The following is a 7,500-nucleotide window of genomic DNA, read 5'->3' as shown; positions in this document are numbered from 1 at the left end:
AATCAAACTTTTTTTTATTGCGGGAAAAGACACAGAGAGAGAGATAGACAGAGAGAGAGAAAAAAAGTAAAAGCGAGAATGTTAGAGAGAGAGGGAGAGCGAGAGAAGGAGAGAGAGGCAGGCGCGAAAGGTCTGAAAAACAACTGGAAACGGCGTGGGGATATGAGGTGATGGGGAAGAAAAAGAAGAAGATGATGATGATGATGACAAAGCAGAAGAAGAAGAAGATGATGATGATGATAACCATAACGATGAAGAAGAAGCATAAGAAGAAGGTCAAGTGCGTGCACAGACCTCCCCGCACCCCCCTGTGCCCCCCCCCCCCCCACCCCCACCCCTCCACACACACACACAGATGAGATTAACACAGACGAACACAGAGAGAGACACACACAGACATACAGACACAGACAGACAGGTACACACACACACACACACACACACACACACACACACACACACACACGTGAATCAGATAGCGCCCCTTCTGCATCCTTCTGCTTTCTCCTGCATATATCATTTATTATCTGGTACAACATAGGAAAAAAAAAAAAGGAAAAGAAAAAGAAAGCACACTTGTGCTTATCAATTACCTTGGAAAATAAATAGGTATATCGTGTCAGAAAAACAAAACAAAAAAAAACCAAAAAAAACCCAACAAGAACACCACCATTCTTGTAAATATAAATAACCCAGCCCTGAGCACATCACTCTACCACTGCCGTCCATTGGCTTGAACAGATCACGTGACTATAAATATGTTTCAGAAACACGCTTCTTCTTTTTCTTCTTTTTTTAAACTCCATGTGAAACCCCCTATCCCTTACCCCCCCATTTTCACCGTTCTCTTTCTCCTTCAATTTCCACCAATATATTTTTTTAAATATAATTCTCTTCTTTTTTCTTTTTTTTTTTCTTTTCTCACTTTAGTTTTATTTTCTTCTCTTTTCCTACAAGCATGATTATTCAGTGTTGGGGAGCGTGAGGCATTCGGAAATGGAAATGAAACCGATAGAAGATGACCGAGTTTCCTTGCAGATGCAAGCTGTTCCACATTCGAAGATACTTTTCAGCAGTTGTTTGCATGAATGCGCGCGCGCGCGCGTGTGTGTATGTATATGTGTGTGTGCGTGTGCGTGAGTGTGTGCTTGTGCGTGAGTGTGTGTGTGTGTTAGTGTGTATGTATGTATGTATGTGTGTGTATGTATGCGTGTGTATCAGTGTGTATGTGTGTGTGTCAGTGTGTATGTGTGAGTGTGTGTCAGTGTGTATGAGTGTGTGAATGTGTATGTGTGTGTGCGTGTGTGTCATTGCGTATGTGTGTGTGTGTGAGTGTGTGTGTGTGTGTGTGTGTGTGTGTGTGTGTGAGTGTGTGTGTGTCCGTGAGTGTGTGTGTGTCAGTGTGTATGTATGTATGTGTGTATCAGTGTGTATGTGTGTGTGTATCAGTGTGTATGTGTGTGTGTGTGTGTATGCATGTATATGTGTGTGTGTGTGTGTGTGTGTGTGTGTGTGCATGAGTGTGTGTGTGTCAGTGTGCATGTATGTGTGTGTGTGTGTGTGTATGTACCAGTGTATGTGTGTATGCATGTGTGTGTGTGTGTGTGCGTGCGTGAGTGTTTGTGTGCGTAAGTGTGTGAGAGAGAGAGAGTGTGTGTGAGTGTGTGTGTGTATGTGTGTGTGTGTGTTTGTGATGACAACTATGGAATGACCCCCGCCCAAATCGAAATAAACGATAATCACGTGCTGAGTTCATCTTCTTGAGCTGTGAGAGAGAGAGAGATAGAGAGAGACACTGAGAGAGAGGGACAAACACAGAGAGAGAGAGAGAGAGGGGGGGGGGGGGGACAAGCAAACTAAGGAATTCATCTTACCAATAAAGAAAGTATTCTGTATTCTGTTGTTGGTGTAGTGAAGAAAACCGGAGTAAAGTGCCTTTCCCAAGGACACAACTCCGGGCGGAAAACACGGGATGGAACCCTGACGACTGGACCACAAGTCCAACGAACGATCACTTCTGCCACAGAACCCTCGGCACTAAACGTTCCCCTCAATTTCCTTCTGTCCAGGTCTCCTTTTCCTGTGGGAATCAGTTGCCTGGGACCTTCTCCACAACGCTGAGTTTGCTTTGCATCAAAAATCGTCTTAAGTCGGTGGAATTGGGCGAAGTCATGGATAATTCCTAAAGGAAAGCAAACTCAGCTATGCGGAGACGATTTGTTGTGCCCAGCCCAGGTCTACGGTCCCCCGGTCTACGTTCCCCCAGGTCTACGTTCCCCCGGTCTACGTTCCCCCCGTCTACGTTCCCCCAGGTCTACGTTCCCCAGGTCTACGTTCCACCAGGTCTACGTTCCACCAGGTCTACGTTCCCCCCGTCTACGTTCCACCAGGTCTACGTTCCACCAGGTCTACGTTCCCCCCGTCTACGTTCCCCCAGGTCTACGTTCTGTCCGGTCTACGGTCCCCCAGGTCTACGTTCTGTCCGGTCTACGGTCCCCCAGGTCTACGTTCCCCCCGGTCTACGGTCCCCCAGGTCTACGTTCTGTCCGGTCTACGGTCCCCCAGGTCTACGTTCTGTCCGGTCTACGTTCCCCCCGATCTACGTTCCCCCAGGTCTACGTTCCCCCCGGTCTACGTTCCCCCCGGTCTACGTTCCCCCAGGTCTACGTTCCCCCAGGTCTACGTTCTGTCCGGTCTACGTTCCCCCAGGTCTACGTTCTGTCCGGTCTACGTTCTGTCCGGTCTACGTTCCCCCAGGTCTACGTTCTGTCCGGTCTACGTTCCCCCAGGTCTACGTTCTGTCCGGTCTACGTTCTGTCCGGTCTACGTTCCCCCAGGTCTACGTTCTGTCCGGTCTACGTTCTGTCCGGTCTACGTTCCCCCAGGTCTACGTTCCCCCCGGTCTACGGTCCCCCCGGTCTACGTTCCCTCAGGTCTACGGTCCCCCCCGGTCTACGTTCCCCCAGGTCTACGGTCCCCCAGGTCTACGTTCCCCCAGGTCTACGTTCCCCCAGGTCTACGGTCCCCCAGGTCTACGTTCCCCCAGGTCTACGTTCCCCCCGTCTACGTTCCCCCAGGTCTACGTTCCCCCAGGTCTACGTTCCCCCAGGTCTACGTTCCCCCCGGTCTACGTTCCCCCAGGTCTACGGTCCCCCAGGTCTACGGCGTTCTCCCAGGTCTACGTTCCCCCAGGTCTACGTTCCCCCAGGTCTACGGTCCCCCAGGTCTTAGTTTCCCCACAAATCTATGGGGAAATACAGCAGGGGAACGACCACACCTTCTCGCAGTCCCACGCTTCGTCGTAAGCATGGGGATTGAGAGTAAAGGTGGGCTGACATCCCCTGTGAGCCCAAGGGGGCCAGGCAGCGGAGAGCTGGGCTGTGGAGTGGGGGAACACCGATACAGAGCTCTACATATTATTTTGCATCTCACGACTGAGTGCCAGGCCGTGTCATATATCATTTACGACAGTGTGAATGGAAACACAGAATCCACCAGGCTTTCTGAATTAAGTTCAGCGTTTGCATTATTCCATGCACTGTATCCATTTTATGTGTGTGTGTGTGTGTGTGTGTGTGTGCATGAGAGAGAGAGAGAGTGTGTGTGTGCGTGCGTGTGCGTGTGAGTGGGCATAGATTATTGTCAGTGCTTGGTACATGGTTTTAATACATGTTTTTTTTACATCAATTTTCATGGCGTACAGCACAGTTGGGCGTGTGTTGCATGGAGGGGCGATGTATGGATAAAGTTGTTCATGTCATTATTGGTAGTGTTATTATTTCTTTTGTATGTGTGTATGCATGTCTGTTTTTTATGCATCTTTAGGGTACATATTGTTTACAATGAGCATTAACTCACTTAGTACGGCCAGTCCTCTCTTCTCCTCTACACAGACCCCTCGGATGTCCAGTGGGTGTCTCAATGACCCAACCTTTAGCTTTCGTCGTCAGAATTGTGGTATTCTTTGTCAACATTCACCTCTTCAGTATAAGAGCCTTCCGCTTGCAATATTATGATGGTAATTGGGGTGAAACGCTGTTAACGTCGTCTCTTTCGCCGTTCGTATGGAAAGAGTCTCAGTACTTTCCGTGTTATGTCTTGTCATAATTCGTATGTCACCTAGTTGGACTCAGCTGTATGTTTCGATCGATGATATTTTTTTTATTCAGAATTCTTGTATTGTAAAACGCATAGAGCAAAATCACTTGTTTAGCTGCAACATGACATTATCATTAATATGATCGTCATCTTCATCATCATTCCACCCTATTCCATTTCATTGCATAAATTTAAATAGGCCCTCTTATCCACTTAATGTTCTGTTTTTATTATTTTATTCGTTTCTATCATGTTTGTTCTACTTTCTGCCATTATTACTAAGTGTCTGTATATCTCTATCAATGCAAAAATTCAAGAGGAAGAAGAAGGAGAAGAAGGGGTAGGAGGAGGAGAGGGAGGAAGAGGAAGAAAGGAGAAGGAAGAAGGAGGAGGAGGAGAGAAGGGGGAGGAGAGGGAGGAAGAGGAAGAAAGGAGGAGGAAGAAGGAGGAGGAGGAGAGAAGGGGGAGGAGAGGGAGAGAGGAAGAAAGGAGGAGGAAGAAGGAGGAGGAGGAGAGAAGGGGGAGGAGAGGGAGGAAGAGGAAGAAAGGAGGAGGAAGAAGGAGGAGGAGGAGAGAAGGGGGAGGAGAGGGAGGAAGAGGAAGAAAGGAGGAGGAAGAAGGAGGAGGAGGAGAGAAGGGGGAGGAGAGGGAGGAAGAGGAAGAAAGGAGGAGGAAGAAGGAGGAGGAGGAGAGAAGGGGGAGGAGAGGGAGGAAGAGGAAGAAAGGAGGAGGAAGAAGAAGACGAAGGAGGAGGAGAGGAGGAGGGGAAGAAGAAGAAGAGGGGGGAAGAGAGAGAATGGTGGAAAGAGGGAGGGGGAGAAGAAGAAGAGGGGGGAAGAGAGAGAATGGTGGAAAGAGGAAGGGGGAGAAGAAGACGAAGAGAACGGAAGAGAAGGAGGAGGTGGAAGGAAGAAGAAGACGTGGAGGAAGGTGGAGGGGGGGGGGAGGTTCCTGTCAAATGATCACCGCGTGCATTAAAAAACAAAACAAAACAAACTAACATGACCTGTTACAGAAGACATTCACCGTTTGATTGCTGATTCTGAGAATCCCATTTAACCCATTCAAAACAATACATATCAATATCAATGTTCAGTGGAAGCGGAGTGCACCCCCATCCGTCCCCCTCCCGTTACCCCCTCCATCAAGAATTTGGGTCACTTTACGGAGTGCTTTATTTATCTCATCAATATTGATTGACAGAGACAGACAGACAGACAGACAGAGAATAACACAGAGAGAGATAGAGAGAGCATGCGAGAGAGAAAGAGACGGAGAGAGCGGGAGAGAGAGGGGGGGGGGGCAGAAAGCGAGAGACAGCTACAGAGAGGGAGGGAGAGAGAGCGTGCGAGAGAGAAAGAGACGGAGAGAGAGAGAGAAAGCGAGAGAGAAAGAGAGGGACAGAGAGTGAGAGACAGATATATATATATATGTGTGTGTGTGTGTGTGTGTGTGTGTGTGTGTGTTGTTAAGTTTAGTATGGTATTGTCACACGTGTTTGAAGTTAAGGGAGTGGTCTAGCGAATTGTAAGAGTGAGCTAATGAGCGTTGTTGATTGAGCACATGGGAATGAGGTGAGCAAATATGTTGGATGAACGAGATCCACATAATTGGAAGTTGTTGTTCCGACTCGGTCGGCATAGGGTTAAACTGGATGGAGTTTACCCTGTTTTTTGAACGACTGTCTTGTCATTTAATTAGTTCTTGTTTTGGGTGGGTTATCTTTGCTGATTGCCCGTCAGCTGCGCATCCCAAAGCGGAGAGCTAATGCTATACGAGTTGAACTGAAGGTTCTACGTAATATTGCACGTTCCCTGTTATGTGTCTCATGAACGATATGCTCTCAGCTGAAGCTTGGGTTGGAGTACTCAACCCATGGAATTATTTTATTCCATATTCCTTATGTTGTTTCCCTATTAAAGCGGGAGAAGTATATTGTATGCTGATATTTGTGTGTGTAGCTGTAAGTCTGGAAATGGTTGTACAATACATTGTTCTTATGTTGGTTTGCATTGATGTTTCCAGGCCACAGTTGCTGCAGCCTTTTGGAGTTAGCATTTTCTTTTTTTGTTTTTTCCTTTTCTTTTTAGCTAGTCAATTAGTGCAACTTTTCCACCCTTTAGTCTTTAAGGGAGTTGTTGAAACGTAATAAAAGTGAATCAAAACATCTTTGGGCCTGACTGTGTTATTCTTTATTTTAGTAAATCCTAATCTGTCTTTTCCCTGAACCCGACCCCACTTGTGTTTGGTATAGACCATGGCTTATTCTTCACGGTAGGAGCAAGGGGAGGTTTACATACCAATCATTTGACACGCACACACAGCAGCAATAACAGAAGAAATGTGCAAAAGGAAATTAACAATTTATTCAGGACTGGCACAGCTTTTCAATCCTGAATATGCTTCACATAATATACAGACAATAGAGAACACGGTTGCCTGGGTATGTGACTCAAAAGTGAAGAATTGTATGGTCTCACTTATTGGTCAATTAATCTCGAGACATCCAACCATGCTTACACACACACACACACAAACAAACAAACTAGCACACACAAACAGTACACCCACCCTCACCCCCACAGACCAACGCCATGAACAAGCTTACCTTATCAGCACAATAAATACTGGCTCCACAACCACAGTCACTCCGTCAAAGTCGAAGCAGTCAGCCCACCTTTCAAAAACCAAAACGATGACCACCACGTGACGATTCACACAAAGATTTCGGGGGGGTCGCCACAGCAAGGACGTTATCAGTTAATTATATTAATCAACACCAAATGACCCCGGTGACCAAACACAATAAAGCCCAGTCGTCAACTTCTTAGCCCTGGTCAAGGATTTGAACGCCGCGAAACAAGACTCTCTCTGACTAAACTCCACCCACTGGTCCACTGGTCTCTCACCGTCTCTCCATCATCACACCCAACAACAGATAGCAAACCTAACGTTGACTGGAGACAACAACTCTCAATCCGAACGCGAAACTTCAAGCTCAACAACAACTCGACACTTCTGATGATCCCAGTCCTTCCCCCCCCCGGAAGACTTTCCTCCTTTTCCAACAAACCACCAACAAACAACCCGCAAAAAGACTTTGAAAAAGACCCGACCACCACCACAACAACCACAACTAACCCAGATTTTCCCCCCTCTCTCTCCACGAATATAAATAGCTCGTCGTCAAGCAGGTATGTCTCGAAACTAAACAAAAAGAAGACTACGACAACGACGACAACAACTCTCTCCGCCCTACGCCCACCACTTAGGGTCGCACGGACACCACAGACAACCACGACGACTAGTTCGTCGCTCTCGCCTCTCCCGACCGTCCCCCTCACTGTGCTGGCGTCTGCCTCCTCACGGCTGCTTTTACTTCAGGAGGGATGGGGCCCTGTC

The 7,500-nt window shown here is 47.5% G+C and overlaps 1 protein-coding gene across 1 annotated transcript in view; it reads right to left on the bottom strand.

Annotated features, from left to right (window-relative positions):
* The window catches only part of LOC143297575 (43 kDa receptor-associated protein of the synapse-like), a 92,274-nt gene extending 84,829 nt beyond the window's left edge, over positions 1 to 7,445 (bottom strand). Inside the window, exon 1 of the mRNA XM_076609967.1 lies at positions 6,707 to 7,445. The gene's annotated coding sequence lies outside the window, so the exon portion shown is untranslated. The remainder of the gene's footprint in view (positions 1 to 6,706) is intronic.
* Positions 7,446 to 7,500: the final 55 nt, after the last annotated feature.

The sequence above is a fragment of the Babylonia areolata genome, chromosome 23 (genome assembly GCF_041734735.1).
Source record: "Babylonia areolata isolate BAREFJ2019XMU chromosome 23, ASM4173473v1, whole genome shotgun sequence".
Classification (NCBI taxonomy): Eukaryota; Metazoa; Mollusca; class Gastropoda; order Neogastropoda; family Buccinidae; genus Babylonia; species Babylonia areolata.
The sequence above is the reverse complement of the archived record's forward strand: the minus strand, read 5'-3'. Positions and strand labels throughout refer to the sequence as shown.